Genomic DNA, 20,347 nt, shown 5'->3' with positions numbered 1-20,347 from the left:
TGAACGCGGCATTGAACCTTCGGGTTCCATAGGCCATAGAGATAGTTAGTTAGTAAAGTTGTTTAAAAATGAATTTAAATCAAAGAGGTATGATATAAAACTAATGAGAACTGTATATAGAAATACTAGAAAAATACACATGAAACAAAACCTGCACATTGAAATACAATTAAAATTAAAACCTAATGAGATACCTAAGCATGGTGTAATTTCACTAGTGCAGCAATGCCCGGTTCAATCTTCATGACGAATATTATCAAGCCGTTTTCAACTGATAAACGATTTCTTATCTTTGTTTTAATGTTTACCATAAAAAAAAAAAAAAAAAAAAACTTTCGCACAAGTACGATATAGCAAATGGAATTATTACTTTTAAAGCAGCAATCACCAGACCAGGATATTCTTCTCTCCTCATCAGGCAGAACTTGTCCAAGTCTTCGTTACAGAAAACCAGTTGCAAAGACTTGTCGCATGATCATTATATTATTTGGTCAAGAAGTTGTGGGCTTAGTCGGATACGTTAATGGCCTCTTCAATGAAGGAGTTTAACATCCATCTTGAACCAGCACCTTCGTCGTTGGGAATATAGATATTACAGTTACTGTATCCACTGTCAGTGCCGGGCGCCGAAAAGAGGGGCCACACATTTCGGAGGAAGTGTGTTACTCAAGTTAGGAAAGTGCATGTGCACATGTGTAAAATAGAAGATAAAACGTAATAAAATGTGCTCAAAATTAAGGAAAGGTAGGGTTTATTTTGAAAATGTTATTGAGCTTCGTGCCAACCATGGTGGCGCTTCGTAGCTAGTCTGTCGACGTCACTCATATATACGGTGACATCGTACTATACTCTCGCCCCGGGCAATGATTTTCCATGGCACTGTTCACTATAAACAAACAAACAAAAAAAAAAAAAAAGGATTCTACTATTATAGAAATAGGTATGTTGAAAATCCCACAAAAGCTTATTATAAAACAAATTATAAAAGGGTCGCTGGCAAGAGCGTGTGATAAAAGGGGATCGTGATAGGAATTAGATTGAGAACCACTGGCCTAGAGTAATTTTAACCACATTTCTTATAGTTTCAAAAAGAGTGCTGTCGGGTTAGCTATGGTGAATGGGAGGGGGATACATATAAAAGATTGCTAGAAAATGATCGATATTAGATTCATAGTTTTCGGGGTCGCTTAGATAAATAGTGAGACTCTCAATTTCGCTTAACTCCGATTAAGCTCTCATTAGTAGGGATGGGCACGAACGACTTTTCTTTGAAACTCGACTCGACTCGAAACAGACATCTTTGAGGTCTACTCTTGGACTCGGCGCGAAAAATATCTTCCAACTCGACTCGGATTACAGTCAAGTCGAACCAAAACAAGCCAAATCCTGTGTGTAGTCCTACCTAGACAATACATAGACAATAATTATTCTATCATCAATTATACTACTGTTACTACAAATAATAATAATAATAATAATAATAATAATAATAATAATAATAATAATAATTATTATTATTATTATTATTATTATTATTATTATTATTATTATTATTATTATTATTATTACAACACCGTGTACAAACATGAACGATAGATGGTTAGTAAAGGAATACTAAAAGCTAGTTGACTGCCGACGTCGGTAGTCATGAAGTCTACAAGGCAAGGACATCGTTCATTACCCTAAGCTGTAAGCGTCGGTGGACTACAGATGGTCAACTATTAACCTCTCGCCAGAAATTGGTGGCCCCGCAGTGACGATCAGCTGTGGCACCAGTTCCATTTTGAAAACTTTACTACCATTGGCAGAGACGCGATGAAACGCCAACGAACCACAAAATTACTCTCCCAAAATATGTTAAATTGCCTATATCTGTGATTTGTTTATATTTAGATGAGTCAAAAAAACACTAAACAAATACCCCGGGGTGGACGCGAACTATCAATATTACGATTACTAGGCACGTGTTCTTCTGACTTCCCCACGGAAACGATCATAAAAAGCTTGCTTGTTGAAGGATAAATCATTGACGTCTTAATTTAGCCAATCAGACAAACCCCTACATCTCGAGTTCTAGGAGGTCATACCGTGAACCGTTTCAGATTTATTGCTTTCTGGTGGAGTACTATCCATGCGCAAAATTTGAGCATAATAGCCGACATGCATCTTCGGTGCCTCTTATCTTTAGTACAATTTTAACCAGAGATGGTGTGGGTCAATGAAAATTTGATCCACGACCCACCATGACCCACTATGACCCACCACCCAAATGACCCATTGGCCCACTCTGACCCATCAACCATCGTGATCCACTCTGACCCGCCACCAACTATGAACCACTCTGAACCATTGCGACCAACTCCGACCCACCAAAACCCATCGACATCAACTCTGATCGCTGACCCACGTCCTCCTCTCCATTGACTAAAGAGATTACACTTGTAATAAAACAAGACTGTGAAATTATCACTTATCGGAGTTTGAATTTCTACCGTCATTGGCTCAAGCACCTCTTTGTTACAATACTGGTGGGTCTGACCTTTACGATATATAATGGCAAAGTGTTTCTCATCTTCCGAATTAAAATGAATTTAAATTTATCATATGTAATTATTTCTTTGTTGCCTTACAGACACATTTCAGTAGAAAATAGGGTGAAATTTAAAAGTTTCGAATCAAGGAAAAGTAGACCAACGTTAAAAAAAAAAAAAAAAAGAGAGAGAGAGAGAGAAACTAATTTTCTATATAATTAAGCATGCCGTACTAATTGGAAATGCCCATGTAATTAAGTTTAGAATACAAATTTTATGGCCATTTTTCTCTAACTTTATGGCTTGATTGCCTTATGCTCGGAACGCTCCATATATTAAACACCAGCTTCAGCAATTATAAATAGAAAGCAGTGGGTATAAATTTCAAAAAGAACTTTAGTTTGCATTACTCAATTTTTTTCTCAACTAATATCAATCGTTTTCGATTATTTTTACAAATCAACCCACTACCAATTTCCAATATATAGAAAATGCACCCCCGTCCCCCCGCTCATAAAAGACAATTTTAAAAAATGCCAGGGCATATTCTCTTTATTTTTAATAAAGAGTTATATGCTGAATTTCAGCTCTCAGTTGAACGGCTTGTGAGATACTAAATTTTTCGCAAAAATTCGGACTTCTACTCCCCCTAAGGATATGTATTATAATGAAAGTGACACGCGTATGATAACTTCCCAGTTGGGATTGGAGCCTGATTATATACCAAACGTCAATTCATTTGACTTTGCAATTTGACCGTGATGATTACGCAGACATAGTTACTTCCAATTTTTTATGATACATATCCTTATTTCATATGTTACAGATGATTCAAAAATATTTTTTCAAGCAGTTAGCTCCTCTAGAATCTCACAGGCTGCATCCCAAAATCCAACTCCTACTATCCTATGACAATCCAAAAGTGACTGAACTTTTTTTATTAGGAACAAATGACAAAAGAAAAATGGAGATCTTGAAAGTAAAATGTAGAAAAGCTCGGTGCCCCCAATAACTCCATATTTCTCCGCCCCTTCATTCCGAACTTAAAAATAAAACTTAATTCGAATATGATTAATTAGTGAATTTATTACAGTTAAATTCCACTCACTACATGCTACAGCTACAACTATGTAAGAAAAAATAACAACTGTGAAACATGTTCTGAATTACTATTACATTTCTTACGCTATTATTAAACATATTAGAATAGTAAAAGAGGATTGTTCGTGAAATAGTATATTTGCTCATGATTTTTAACTTTTTCATACGGAAAAAATTAAAATATTATTGAAGTTTTAAAATTTGCACTCTGCAAATATGTTGCCCTCTTGGCAATGGGACTAATGTGGACTAATGGGAAAGGCTGCACTGTTAGCGGCGCTGAAAACTTATGATTCGATTCTAATATCGGTTGATTTCGATATCTTTATGTCGCTACGTAACCACCCTGGGTGCTAATGGGAGCTTAATTGGACTTGAATTGAAAGTAGAGCTATTCACCTAAGCGACCACGAAACTATGGATTCAATAATAATATCGACCCGTTTCTAGCATTTTTGATATGTATCCCGACAGTACTCTTTTTCCAGACTGTAAGAAATATAGTTAAAATTGCTCTAGATATATCAGAATTATGTTGAAACACACACATAAATCCACTTTTATATTCTGTATAAATAAAGAGAGAGTGAGCGAGCGAGAGAGGGCGACTCAAGGCATCACCACTTCTACATTGCAAAAGCATATATCAGGAATTGAATTGAAAATCTATGTAAAGACTTTCTGCTGTGGCATGCTTCATAAGGACAATTCCAGTCTGCTCACGTGACCTTTGGGGTTCATGAATTTTTTTGCGAGCGTTCCGACTTTGGATTCTCTGTTTATACCCTCTGTTTATGCATCGAATAACTTTTCAAGAACATAAATGACATTCTATATTATGAATGTTGAGAATTACTCTCTATATGACAAATAGCTGCAAATAAATACACTACATGATTTATTTATTGCTATTGAACGAGTTTCTTAACTTGTATTTACATCCTCATATATAATACCGACCTACTGTGAAAATTATCTCAGATGTTATATTTTAAACATAATAATTACTATGTTCTGCAATTATTATGTTATATATAAACAACTTATGTATTTTAATGTAATTATTTTACATAATTTTTCATGCATTGCGGAAAATATAATTTTAAAAAAAGTATTGACCCAGATGGGATTCGAACTCACAACCTTATGATTTGAAATCCGACAGCTTACCAATGAGCTAACACAAGGACTTCTAGAACTAAGCTTCTAGCGATGTATAACGGATCTCAAGATAATTATGACATTCATATCCATTACAAACGCTGTTTCTGTTCTACTTTGACTTTTATTTTAGTACTCAGGCGATAATTATGTTCTATTTCTTAACTTTGAGCATTCTTTTACATATGGAAAGATTCTTTAACGTATTTAAATGTTCCATTACGTATAGAAAGCTAAATGACAAACAAGCATGTGCTCATATTAATAAAAGGTTTCGAAATATTGTATCATTAAGTATTTCAATCAATGTTGCTTTTTTAAACACTTGGTAATAAGTCTTATTATATTTAAAAGAAGAAAAACACATCTGCAAACTTTTTCCCGATTGCAAAGGCTGGCTTGGAGGTTCGAACCTGGCTTACTTTTTCCCGAAGATACCCGAAGCTGGACTTAGAAAATTTTTGCCTCAAAACACCAATAAAGAATGCGCTCAACCTTTTTGAGACAAGGTGTACTTGTAAATAACATATAGTTTAATATTTGTAAAAAAAAAAATATTTCCAATGGCTATTACAATAGTATTGAAAGTGATAATGATATATGTATTTATTATATTGGTTATTGAAAATTTAGTTGTCATATTAGCAAAATTAATCTTAAAGCTTAGGTAATCCTAATTCTTTTACAGAACTTTAATATTTGAAACTTAACTAGTAACTGTACAACTGTTAAGCTATTGATGAAAAAGAAATTAATAAAACAAACTTTCAAAACGTTTGAGTGGATTTTAAAATCAAATATATTCACTGAAAATTTGTAAGACCTTGCTTCGGCCGACACACAACAGACGATCATTAGTGTTGGCAGTGGCGTATTTAGGGGGGGCTTCCGAACTTAAGCTTCCCCCCCGAAATCTTACTATAGTAAAGTATATGAAATATCTTGTTACTTTGCAATTAGTTAACCCAGCACTTGGAAGACTTATTTTCAGATCCCAAAGAAATGTATATGGAACTACTGGGAAGGTATACTATTTCAAACAAAAGAAAAAGCATGCAAATCGGTGAATCTAACAGTTGAAGTTACACGTAAATATACCCAGAATATATTATATAACAAACGGATTTAATTGAAAACTTTTCTTTTCTTGAAATCAGACAATAAGTACATTGTTATATAACATATTGTCATCTACGCTTAATTTCTGTTCCTAATGGTAACACACACTGTCTTAACAGTGACACACACACTCCCAACAGTGACGCAAATAATGCTTGTAAACAAATATAAAATTAAAACTGCAGGGACTACAATTATTCATTTACCTATAATATTCATAACGCTTGTGAGAAATGAAGAACACGTCATTGTTACCCCACTTCTTTGCATTCAGGATCTTCTGGTGAATGCTGCTGGCTACACTGAAGTTCTGGAAATGGTTGCCAAGTTTTAGCTACACAGTACATATAATGGGAAGTCGTAAATGCTTTCTGAAGGACTCTACGCTTGCGCATAAAATTCTGACGACCCAAGGTTGGGTGGCAGTCAATATGCATGGTCACATCACATTCAATTTGTGGCTAATTTATCAGATCTAAATCTGCTAGACCAGGGGTTCTCAACCGTTTTGCACCGGGGTACCACTTAAGCATATTTATTTTTAATACCGCCAGAAGTCTTACGTACAACCAACAGCGACTCGTGCATTTTTAGGGTTACTCGTACTACAGGTTAAGAAACCGTGCTCTAGAATATTACGGGTGGGACGTTGCTGAACAATACATTAATAAAAGGTTTCACAATACGACTTCTTCTCTAAAACCCACTATTACCCAAGCAATGTCCAATATCAACGAACACTATCTGATTTGTGCCTGCGACCATTCCTAATTTCATGCTGACACCTTAATTATGGCTAACGGTTACATTGAATCAACATTATATTTTGCATCAATACATATCGTTTTTAATTACCTGTTTCTGTTATTAGTACAGGGTGTCCGAAATGCGATGTGTATAGTTTTATTATAGTCAGAGATCAGAAGAAGAAAAAAACATGCATTTTAAATGAGAACTCAAAGAGTTTATTTAGTTTTACTTGTAAGTCATTCTAACTCAGTGTAACTCTACGTAAACTCCATTTGTAACTCGTACAGCCTGAACTCAATCTCTCTCCACGTATTCAGTAACATCTAAGGTATTACTGAAGCAATCGCATACCTAATACGGATCTTCAGTTCATCAAGGTTACGCACCTTTTCACCAGAATACACAAAGTCTTTCACATACCCCCACAAGAAGAAGTCCAGGGAGTAACATCAGGAGAGCGTGGAGGCCACCTAATTGGCCCATCACGGTCTATCCAACGGACAGGAAATTCAGTATCAAGATACTCCCTCACTTGTAGACCCCAATGGGGCGGGGCACCATTCAATTGGAATATCGCCAGAGGTTGCAAATGTTGTAACTGGGGAACAGCAAAGTGCTGAAGCATGTCTAAGAACATATTTCCTGTTATGGTTTGCTCTATGGAAAAGAAGGGGCCTATAACTACATTATGTGTTAAAGCACACCAAACATTCAATTTGGGACTGCCTCTAGAGTGTTCTATGTACGCATGCGAATTCTCAGATCCCCATATCCTAACATTGTGTCTGTTAACACAGCCAGACAAGTGAAAAGTTGCCTCATCAGAGAAAACAACTTTCAATAGGAAATTATGGTCATAATCAATCCTGTCCAGATTTTCAGTAGCAAATGCTGGATACTAGCTAAATCTCTGTGGCTTATCCTTGGGCTTAATTTCTTGGAACAATTATACGCGCGTAAACGTAATCGTTTGTGTACTACATCGTGCACTGTTGACTTTGGAATTGCCAATTGCCTGCTCGCTGCGCAAACTGACTTCCTTGGACTATGTAAGAAGCACTTTCTTATTGCTTTCACACTTTCTTCTGATACACGCGATTTACCACCGCTGTGTTGTTTCACCTCACTCCCCGTTGATAAGAATTGATCCTTCCACGCCTGGATACTGTTGCATGATGCAAGATCCTTGAGGTAAACACGTCGAAAGTTTCGATGAACTTGAACAACACATTTTGTTTCTGCAAACCATCACACGCATTGCGCCTTTTCGACTGCCGACGCCATTTCTGTTAATAGAGCGCCATCACTGGTACTTGTTCAAGTATGAAAATTTGCTAAACAAAACTTCAATATGAATGTTTTCCTTCAATATAAATGTTTTTTTTTCTTCTGTATCTCTGACCATATTAACACTATATACTTTTAAAAACCGTCAGCCCCGTATATCCTCAAATACCTTAAGCATCCTATATATACACAAACATTCTAATTTACAGTGTAGATAATCTATTCCTAAAAATAATCTTGAGGCACCTGTGTATAATGATGCTGCACCTGTGTGTATATATAAACTAACTTTAAATACGGATCTTCCACTTTACCATTTGAAAGTCTCTTTGAACATGAAATGGATCGAGTTCGTATCTTACAAGATCTTTCACTTTAACATCACACGTTATGCTCTTTGATCTAAGGAAGACGATGATTAAAGAGAATGAATGATGATAGAAACACTGGTGGAATGAGAAAGTGGGAGAAACGAGAGTATCTCGGGAAAACCCATGGACACAATGTTTCCCACAACAAACTTACTTGGCTGAAGATCGAACAAGGGGCCCCACGCACTAGAGGTAAGAGTTCTATTACTGGAAGGACATAATTTTCGAAATTGACACAGCATTGTAAGGTACGAGTAGGAATAACATTTGTATAGGAAATAAGCGAGATTCATTCTCGAAATAAACTTTCGTAAAAACAGTAGAGAGAATCATGCGAAATTTACATTTATGAATGAATCTATTCTGCTAGTTGAAGCAGTCAGTGTTACACACCCTTTGATACCCGTTCATAGCCCAAATATGTAAGGTTTCGAAATTCACCATTTTTTTAAATGTATTAACCAAAAAGTCTGTTAATATATAAAGATTTTAACCTTAGTACATGTCTCTATTAATGGCAGATGTATAACCGACATTACCTGTGAAGATCTTAAACAGATTGACTCCAATACGAACTCGGCCGAATACAATCGCACTAGTTGTTTAGTGCAAGAAACAAACAAACAAATGATTCGAAAATTAGCTTTCGTTCAAAACTTGGCGTGTTGAGTAACGGACGGACGTGGTAACATTTTAATCTTGTAATGCCCACTAGTGAGATTATAATAAAGGTTATTAAAGTAAACATGCTCTGTTTCAACCGAACGAAAATCTTTGAGTTTAATGCTTCACAATATGCCCTTTAAGCTAAGGAAGACATATAGCAAATGAATAATGATGGAAGAAGTGATGGAATGAGAAAGTAGGAGGAAAGGGGAGTATTCCAAGAAAACTTCACGGACACGATGTTGTCCACCCCCAAAAGTACTTTTGTCGGGGATCGAAACACTAACTCCACTTACCAGAGCTCTACCACTGAGCCACCATATCCCCTTTAGTTGGAAGAAAATCAGTTGCCCAGCATAATCTGTTCTCTACTCTGTTAAAAACAAAAATATACATTGTTGAATATGGGCAAGGCAAATAAGTCCTTGTTTTGTTTTGCCATGTTAAAAACAGTAAGTCTCATGCGATGGAAAGAACATATTTTCATTCTGTGAATAGCGTTTTTTAAGAGAGAGATTTGAGTTGAGTGCATGAAACGTACATACGTAGCGTACCGTACAAAACACATGTCCAAAACCGCACTCCTGAGAATCTACAACGCAATTTTCCTGGAGAGTCACTTGAGAGTGTAGCGATGCGCATTGTAACAAGGGATCCATTTCGTAGTAGATGCGACATAACACGAGATATAAGAATGTATAACAGACGGAACAAACCATTATTTTTATTGAAGCACTAGAAGAGCTGTTTTATAATATATACTATAGTCTCTGCCTGATTATGAAGTTTACATCGCTACTTGAATCTGCGTTATGGGACACACAAAAAAGTAACAATCTGCTCTGCATTTGACAGTATTTATTTCACAAATTCAGTGCTGAAAATATACTATTGTAGCGTTCTAACTCATTATGGACATTGGTCGGCCAAACAACTTTCAGTTATGTGAAGTGCGGGTAGTGTGTTGAACATCAATAACTAACTTTTTGGTTTGCTAGTCCTCAGTTTGATACCTCTTCATTTTTCTGGCTTAACAACTACCGTACAACGCTGAAATAAAACCACAAATTTTGTATTATTACTAGGAACCGAACACAGATCATGTACTCCAATTTATTTATTTGCAAGTACAGTAGTAATCCTATATGTGTAACTGATAGAATTATATGTGTCATTCCTTGGAGTAACCAAAACATAATAGATACAACGTGCTATTTACACAACAATACCAAGAAGCAACTCTTACTTAAAAGTAAAAAGAAAGCCAAAATGTCCTTTTTCATAAAAACCATTTGTCTTTATTTCCTGTTGTTTTCCCTTCTTGTTCCTAAAGCAATTGAGGATCTGACAATAGAATGAAACAACTATTTTATAGTTTGAAAAAGCCTATGTAACCTACTTCATAATGCAAGATATGTTTCTTTCTTCAGTACGATTCACACGAAATGTATTTTTTCAACATAGCACTGTCACGAAAGGTACCACTTGGAAACATTTATTGGTTTTCAGGACATGAACTAATGTCAGTGGCGCATAAAAAGTGTGTAGACTTCCCAAACAATTTTAAAGCAATTTAAAGTTAATATTGAGCAGTGGTGGGTCTAGCCCGAGGCCGGGGGGCCTACGTTCCGCTTTATGAGTGACAATAATTTAAGCTATTATTTATATATTTTTGATAGTTTATAGTAAACTCATAATATACCTATCATATTCTGGGTTCTGGCTGCACCCCCTCCCTCGGTTTTCATCTTCTAGATCCGCCTCCGTCGTGAGAATAGAAAAATGTGCAAATGATATTCTGTATACATATTATTGACAGTACAAAGTGAATGTAGAAATGATCAGAGTTATTGGAAGAGATTTGTTAAGTAAGATCGATTGTGTACGGTTTCCAGGAAAGAATAGGTATGCAATTGATATTCAAATATAAAATTTCTGCCTGCAAATTCCTAGAGACGTAAAGCAAGGCTTACTTGACAATTCATTGATTTTGTAATATGACTTTCGATGACGCCTGGCTTCCAGATCTAGATGCTGGTAAATTTGTGAAGCTCTCTTCCTTTCAAAGGCGGCGCTTCAGTAATTAGTATGACGGGAGACTTTTCAGGAGTCAGCACTCAAATCGAATTTCTTCGTTAGTCTCATGCTTGGGAAATTGGTCTTGCAATTGTACATTCCTTATTTCTAATAAACTCGATAATTGTCATCTTTGGTACCACAGCCACAAAGTGCCTTGCTGTCGAACAGTACTCGTGAAGAATGTGACGGGCCTTCAGTCCGATTTCCGGATCTTCGTCCTTGCAACGTTTGACTTTTCTCAGCTAAAGCATTAAGCCTCAAGGACTTTTAAGGGAAGACACAAAATTTCCTCTTCTGTACGTTTATACTATTTTGCTAGGTCATCAGTTTGTCGATAGACTAAAAAAGAGAAGGCAGACTTTGGTAAATTAACTTCGCAGCCATTTTTCATGAGATGGTAGTGCACATTTAAAGTGTTAATATTACAAACTGGTAGAGCGCAATGGCCAAAAATAGTGGAGAAAAAGCGTCTTAAAATTTTCGACTCGCCGCATATATCGTACGACGCATAAGATTGTCAAGTGGTGGTGTGGAAATGTTAAGAGTATTTGCGACTCACGTGCAAAGGGTCTCGGGTTCGATTTCCGTTCGAGTCTTTTTGTTTTTACTTTAACCAATAAAGTAATCATTTGTAACTACAAGTAAAATATTAATTCACCACATGTTTATAATGTATATAACAATGGAAATAGTAAAATCATTTGTAAAACCTTACAATGTTCCATGTCAACTAGGAACAAAATTGAATCTATTCTATAAATATATTGATATCACCAGTTATATTATGGTTACCACAATCGTCGTGTGAAAAGTGTTCTTGATGCTGCCTGTCTGTATCTGTGGACAGTGTGAGAATTACAAGGAGGATGAGGGGGAAATCTCCTTTGGTTATAGCAATATCCAGTATTACCAACGGGAATTTCCTCCTCATTCCCCTTGTAATTCGCACACTGTCCACAGATATAGAGAAGAAGCGTCAAGAACACTTTTTACACAACGATTGTGGTAATAATAAAATTTATAATTCGTGATATCAATATATTTACGAAATAGATTACATTTCGTTGCTAATTAATATTGAAAGATTTTAAATTGGTTAGAACATTTCTATTGTTTTATGCATTATAAACATATGGTGAATTAATATTTTACTTTTAGTTACAAATGGCTATTTTATTGGTTGAAGCAAAAAACAAAAAAGTAGACCCGAGTGGTAATCGAACCCGGGACCTTTTGCACATAAGTCGCAGATGCTCCTAACTCTGCCACACCGCTACTTGATAACTTTACGCATTGTGCGATAGGGCTATATGCGGCGAGTCGAAAACTTTAAGACGCTTTTTCTCCACTATTTTTGTCAATTCTGCTCTCCCAGTTTGTAATATTAACACTTTAAATATGCACTACCAACTCACGGAAAATAGACCCGAAATTCATTTACCAAAGTCTGCTTTCTCCTTGTAAGTGTAGGCTGTCTAGATTCTTTAGCGAAACCTATTAACAGGTGAGGTAAGAGTTTTGTCAGCAAACAAGAATAAGGATATAATATATGGAAGATTATTGAAGGATGGTAAGAATGAAGGATAAAGGAATCAGGAAGTCTTTTTCTTTTTCACTAAAAATAATAATTCCAGTCTGTGAATCAATAAATGATCTACACTTTCACCGGAAGATTTGTGATTAAATATTGATTAAATTATTTGAAAATTACTTCCCTTTTCAGCATAGTTTGACGTTGGATCCGACCTCTCCCTGGAAATTGAACCGCAACAAAACTGGTGTATTAACCATAGTGCGACAATTAATCTCTTGACATATATATCAGCAGAATCTAGAACTTGTACGTCGTATAGTACAAGTTGAAAATTTGCTATACAGTTCCGCTAAGTTAACCATTCAGAGGGATAGCAATACACTTCAACTTTAAACCATTTAATAAAAAAGTATCTTCTGATTCTTTACATACTACGTAATACAAAAGCTAGTAGACATCCACAATTGTTGCACTCGGAAGCGTAAAATATGTTATACGTAAAATTTTGCAAAGGACCTGAAGACATATAGAACTCAGCAAAGACAACAATGGAGCTTACATAAACCAATTAGAGCAGTAGGTGGTAAGTCTAAAGTATACTGTCTTCTGTCACACCCTGTATTTATGAAGTATGGCCACAACCGTTAGGCTTGTTATAGTGAAAACTGCAATTTTTATTTTTATTTTGAATCAAAGTACCCTTATATTTGGATGTAGGGAAAAATTACGAATCACTCCTTGGCGGGTACATTAAAACTCTTTAATTGTATATTTTGTCCATATACATTGAATGATTTGATCTATACACTCTATAAAGAATAATAGGAGGATGGACGCGGCAAATACAATTTGTCGGCATTTAAGCACCATAAAACGAATAAATTTATTGAAATCTCGAGTTCGATTCTTGTTTTTAATTAGACTATTACAAAACATTTTTAATTGATATGGGTGCTCAAAAATAGTCGTTTCTCACCTTGTATACTTGGCACCTCCTTCGTAAACGCTGCACACTTAGGTTTCCCATGGCAGCGGTAGCTTCAGTAGCAGGATAGTTACTTTTGGTGCATAGTATCCCTAGTTCGATCCCAGCTCGTGTCAAGTAAACTTAGCTGTAAAACAAAACGCCATCTCGTTTAGTTTCTCGGGGGGTTTCCCGTTTATTCCCATTTTCTTCATTCTAGCATTTTATTCACAATCATCATTGGCCTCACTTGGCCTTCGTGCATAATCGTGGGATGGTAATTTTGTTTCATTTTCATTTTGCGCCCCCAGACAAAATATGCAACATGTAAGGTACCGTATGTGAAGTTCGTTAAAGCTAAATTGTGAAAGGTCATTACAAATGAGGCTTTATTCATAACTAGCATATGTCCCAAATACTACTGTGGAATATACTTTTTATTCCTTCTTTCTTCTGCGTCCCATTCGTCTTCGATCTTTAACATTTATTAGTAATTGGAATAGAAAGGCTTTGTAGTTACATACCAGATAGTTACCTTGAGCTGGTCGCCGAATAAAAGAGGTAAATTCGCCGTAAAAGCCATCTTATTAACAGCGTAGAGTGCAACAAAATCCTTTATAAACTTCAAGGTTCTCCCCTAATACATTGAAAGATTTGGCAAACTGTTAAAAAAAATATCCCTTTTACCTCCTCTCGGGGCATAGATTTCGCAAATTTCTGTTTTATCTGGAGCTTGAGATGCAACGAAAACATACAAAAATTTCAAGGGCCTTCGTCTGATAGTTTAAGAGTTCTGGAGAACGGCAAATAATAATAATGATAATAAAAATAATAGACCCCTCCGCCCGCCCAATCCCTCTTTGGGGGAGAATATCCCTGAAACACCATTTTATCTGCAGCTTAGGGTATACTTGTATAACTTTTTATACAAAATCTTAATGTTCAACATCTTTTGGAGATTTGGAGAAACAGTTAAAAATTATTCAAGTCCCTCCATCGCCCCCTAAGGATACGCATTTTGCATTATATCTCTTATTTGCAGCTTAGGATAAAAGAAAAAAGAACATTTTTATAATATTTCTAAACTCTGTGTGTAATATTTGGGAGATCTGTTGATAAGTGAAACGGTGAAGGAGAAAGTAAATTTACTGTTTAATATAAATAGAGATTTAGCGTCTATTTGTCAGTACTTTGCACCTCGTGCTCACTTTTCACGTCCCTAGGTTGAGAAACACTCTTAAAAGTTAAAACGAATAAATTTTTCAGGGATAACCTGCGATTAAAATTGACACGGGATACATTGCCAACTAACAGCAGTCGTGTTGGATAAAGTGAAAGGAAGTTGTATATTCGAAAGTGTACTTTCAAAATTCGTCTTATGAAACTAAGTAAAAAAAAATCGAAAAACCGGAGAATTGCCGAACAACAGATTCGAACATCGAGCCTCATAACTAATAGCAGGGTCATACCATGTGAAGTCAACCAAGCCCAAAACCTCATGATGTCCGATTTTGATGAAACTTGGTGTACATGTAGGTCCCTATGAGAGATTATCATAAACCAAATTGTATTCTTGTACTCGCTGTAGCTTCAGAGTACAAAGTGATAAAAATGGACAAATTTGATGTTTTTTGTAAAACCTTGTTAGCTTCAATTGGTCATATCTCCCGTAAATATTGAGCTAGATAGAAAAATAATATACAAGTTTGAAGACGAAAGAATAGGCTACAAGATATGTCAGGAAGATTTATTTGAAAATCAAATATCATTTTCCGGGAAATCGCAGGAAAATTGTGGATCAGTGATCCAGCCCCATATGCCCGGCATAAGTGTGCCAAATGTCAACTTGGGCCAAGAATAGGGCTGGAGTCTACAATGATTTTTCTGTGACCATGTCCCTCCACATTGGGGTGCCAATGTGGCAACTTTCCAATTTGTCAATACTGGTGAAGTAAGGTGTAAGAAAACTTTCAGCAGGTCAGTAATAGCTAAATATATCAGTTGTCAGTGATACCTGTATTGAGGCAGTCGACTGGCTTCTTCCACCTCTTTGTTGCTGAGCGTGTATGTACGGCTAGTTGCACTCATGGAGTCAACAACAGAGACGATGTCACAAGCAGACAGTGAGAGCACATCTGGTGCATTTAGATATACAATGGAAGGTGCTGATCCATGAGGTCTCAGAAAACACAACTTTGCTGTTTCATGTGTCTTGTCGAATTTCAGAACACAAGCAAGCCACCAGAAGTCATCATAGGTGGAAGTAACAAAGCCCCTGATTCTATCAATGGTAATACTAGCTTGTGAGCCGTCTGCTGTAATTACTAACTCTTCCATAAATTGTCTAGTTTAGAAGAATATTGCCCCATTGCGATCTGCTAGTTCTGCCATTCATGCTTGTACCAGGCGAAGTTCAATCCTCATCTTGCTGCTATGATTCCCAAATTGATTGGCATAGTAGAGGCGTGGCAATGCTGACATACTGATATCACCTAAGCAGCAATGCAGCTTTTGAATGCACACAGTTACGGCTAATGCTGCACCTGGATCACGGTACTATCCACTACTGGCACTCGGTAATCTGCTGTATAGTCACTGTGATCTCGCTAACTATGCTTGAACACTATATAGACACTTACAGCTAGACTTGTTGTTCAGTCAAGAGCTAAGAGCTTACTGGCATGCAGTGTCAATCTCCTCTGGTTTTATATAGGTAACGAACCTTTTAGAATGTTCCAGACGATTCCAGAATCTTCTAGAATGTTTTCATATTTAGGCCAATGCAATCTACTACGATTGATAATGGAATGTTCCAAAGATTCCCACAGGATTACTGAATTACAGATTGCGTCAAAAAACATTCCTGCTAAGTCAGTTATACCTTACTTCACTATTGACAAATTCGCAAGTTGGCACATTGGCACCCCAGGTGTTTCTCCCGATATGGTCATACCAAAATCATTGTAGACTTCAGCCCCATTCTTGGCCCAAATTGACATTTGGCACACTTATGCCGGGCATATGGGGCTACCTTGATACCCAATTTTCATGGAAATTAAATGGTCAATTTCTGAGATACCACTGATCCAAAATTTTCCTGGGATTTCCCGGAAAATGATATTTGATTTTCAAATAAATGTTCCTGACATATCTTGTAGCCTATTCTTTCCTCTTCAAAATGGTATATTATTTATCTCTGTAGCTCAATATTTAATCTAACAAGGTTCTACAAAAAGATTTTTTCATTTTCTACCACCGTGTACTCTGAAACTACAGTGGGTACAGGGCTAAAATTTGGTGCATGATCATCTCTCACAGGGGCCTACATGTACACCAAGTTTCATCTACTTCTGAGATGACGAGGTTTTTTCTGAAAAAATTGGTTGATAACACATGGAATGGCTCAGCAAGAACACTGACCACTTTCATAATTAATCACATTCAATTGTATTCATGTAATATACTGAAGAGGGTGTGTAAAAGTGAGGAAAGATTCAGGCATATCGACTGTAACTCCACCTTACACCACTAGCCGTCAGTGGGAAGTAGTAGGGGACCCAGCTCAAAATGATGAACTACTGGGATCGGACGGTTGTCTTCTAGGTTGAAAGGAAGACTATATGGAATATGAATTTAGAGAAGAGATTTTCTTGAAAAGAGAGATTGGGTTTGGGAAGAAATTAGGTGGGAGATAGGAATACCTTCATTGTGACGTCTGGGTGTCGAGCTGTCCACTCCTCGAAGATCGGGCCTAGTATCTTAGCACTTGGCTCCTTCCACTCTCAAGAGACCTTGTCGTCTGTTGGTCTCGAACCGTTATCATAGTTCTCTCTTGTGGTTCAGATTCACATCCACTGGCTAACTACCTCAGGCGGAAGTATACGGTCCTATTTAACGACAGACCCAGAAACTCGATAACTATTACCAGTGAGCCAAATAGTGAGTCGCAGACGTCACCGGGTGTGTGGTATAGGAAGATGGGAGGAGTTAGAGAAAGTCTCTCAAACATATATTTCAAGAGATAAAACAATTACATCACAATAATTACAATATGCTGAATCATCAAACCACAGGACAGTCGGTCGCTGGTTCTTTGGGGCAATAGTCCACATCTTGCTAGTTTCTCATGTTGCAACATAAACGCACAATAACAAGGTAAAGGTCTCTGTCCTTGCTCACAATACACTAAATTCCACAAAAACACAAACAGCATGGACAAAAATACACGCAGTACATCATTGTTGCAGAAAACTATATTGTATTAAAAACCAATCAATCAATTATTGTTCAATCACTATCAGTCTTTAATGTGGGCGCCAGCACAACACACAGATCCCTTCACAGTACTATGACAGGCACAAAAGCTCAAGAATTTCGATGAAAGTTAAAAATGCAGATGGTCTTTAGAGCTCATAAGTGGCTAAGCGGTTAGCGCACGAGCCTTTGGCGTGGGAGACCCGGGTTCGATTCCCGGCGGGAGCTCAGGTGGTTCAGATTCCACGTTAATCAGTAGATCCACGTCTCGTATAGGCTCGCTGCTGAACGGGACGTTAAACTCAACTCAACAACAACAACAACAGCTCTTTAATGGGACCCAAAACCACAATGGAAGCTGCTGGTCTATTGCTTGATTTGAGTCTTATTTTATTAGCTATCAAAAGAATCTTTACATATGAAAAATAAATTTTAATACTAGTGTTGATAATAAATAAATAAATAAATAAATAAATGAGCTAGATCAAAATATCTTTAAGAGAAAGAATCAGCTTCTGTAAAATCCAATTATAATAATCTCCGAAAGGTAACATCTTTTTCAAATCTTGAACTGAAAATTTCTAGTCCATCTTTCATAAAATCGAGAAGCTTGGGGGAAGAATTAGATTGCATAAGCATAACGAAGTAAAAAAACGACGTGGAAGTCATCTTGCAAGGAGAAGCGACACGACGCAACGCGACGCAAAATTAACACCTCCTTCTCTCTTTCATGTTCCTTTCTTGTCAAGAAACATCACAGCGTAAAACATGCGGCTTCTCACTTGTTTCTTGATATTATGCAAAAAAGGAAACAGCGTTATTTAATAACCGGATAACTCAGTCCTGTCTCGTCACTTGCTTTCGTCTAAGAAACTACCGCTTGTATCAACTATAAAAGTGACCACGCGCTTAGATAAATTTCTAATTGCGCTTTTACAATTGGATACATTTCTAATTGCGCTTTTAAAATTGGATACATTTCTAATTGCGCTTTTACAATTGGATAAATTTCTAATTGCGCTTTTACAATTGGATAAATTTCTAATTGCGCTTTTACAATTGGATACATTTCTAATTACTCTTTTACAATTTGATAAATTTCTAATTGAACTTTTCCAAATGGATACATTTTTAATTACGCTTTTACAATAGGATAAATTTATAATTACGCTTTTACATTTGGATAAATTTCTAATTACGCTTTTACATTTGGATAAATTTCTAATTACGCTTTTACAATTGGATAAGTTTCTAATTACGCTTTTCGCTTTTTATACTATTTTAATTGCGCTGAGTCGAATGGAACTACTGCAGAGTATTTCTGTAGATGGAGTCACGAGAAGAATGACTTTGAAGTTGGGACATAAATAAATATAAATATCACAACTTTGAAGTAATTCTTCTTGTCACTTACTTGTTAGTATTCAGTCAATAATTACTCCTGTCTATTGATCAGAAATTCTTTTTGCAATATACCCGTTCCATTAACACTTCAGTACTTGTATTTTCTGATAATATCAGTTCCTCCTGATATCTTTCCACGTGATCTTTTCCTACATTTCCGAGTGATTTCTGACATGTGTCACTCTACATTTCGCCTTACCTGATTATTCTTCCTGAAGTACGAGTGCACAATTATCTACAATGTATAGTTTCCTGAAAATAAAACAGAGCGACAACCTTAGTTTGAATAGCTTTTTACTCGCTTTCAATAAAGAATTTGTACTAATGTTTACCTTATTTTTTAGACTTCTGTTGCAAGCCTTACTAAAAATTATCGTGATTATGGTAGTGAATAGAAAATGTATAAGAGAAAATTAAGGGGTTACGATGGCTCAGTGGTACATTGTCCGTCGCTGGTGTGAGGAGTCCCAGGATCGACTTCAGTCTGAGTGAGTTAGTGACGAAATCTTTGAGTTTAACGTTTCACGATAATACATTTTTGGCTAAAGGAGACGGATAATTAGGACAAGTGAAAGATAATGGAAGAATTGGTGGAATGATAACGTAGAAGGAAACGGAAGTACCCCGAGAAAACGTAAGTACACGATGTTGCCCACCGTAAATTTACCTGGCCGGGGATCAAATCAGGAACCCTAAGCACCAGAATTAAGCGCTCTACCACTGAACTACCCGTACTTGGTGGTGGACAATATCATGTTAGTGGATTTTTCGTGTTTCTTATTTTCTCCCACATTTTCATTGCATCAATTTTTTCATAATCTTAATTGTCATCAATCTCTTTAAATTTACAGGCCATAAACGTAGAACATAAAACTAAAGAGTTAAAGTTCAAGAGAAAATAAAGAGGCCGCAAAGTTTGAACAACACTGTACTTTGTTGGAACCACTAAATCAATAGAATAAGATGGAAAGTGGCCAACTTATTAAGAACTTTAGTTTATCGAATGCCCTTTATATATTTACTTTGCTTCTCTGTGTGTGTAGTGTGCCACAAAAGTTCTTTATATATTTACCGTGTTTCTTCATGTGTGTAATGTGCCCACAAAAGTCCTTTATGTGTTTATCCT

General features: G+C 36.4%; 1 protein-coding gene across 1 annotated transcript in view; it reads right to left on the bottom strand.

The window, feature by feature from the left end:
- The window catches only part of LOC145675799 (dipeptidase 1-like), a 993,427-nt gene extending 973,969 nt beyond the window's left edge, over positions 1-19,458 (bottom strand). Inside the window, exon 1 of the mRNA XM_081746502.1 lies at positions 19,421-19,458. The gene's annotated coding sequence lies outside the window, so the exon portion shown is untranslated. The remainder of the gene's footprint in view (positions 1-19,420) is intronic.
- Positions 19,459-20,347: the final 889 nt, after the last annotated feature.

The sequence above is a fragment of the Thermobia domestica genome, chromosome 18 (assembly GCF_964235325.1).
Source record: "Thermobia domestica chromosome 18, izTheDome1.hap1.1, whole genome shotgun sequence".
In the NCBI taxonomy this organism is placed as follows: domain Eukaryota; kingdom Metazoa; phylum Arthropoda; class Insecta; order Zygentoma; family Lepismatidae; genus Thermobia; species Thermobia domestica.
This window is presented reverse-complemented; position numbering and strand designations above follow the sequence as displayed.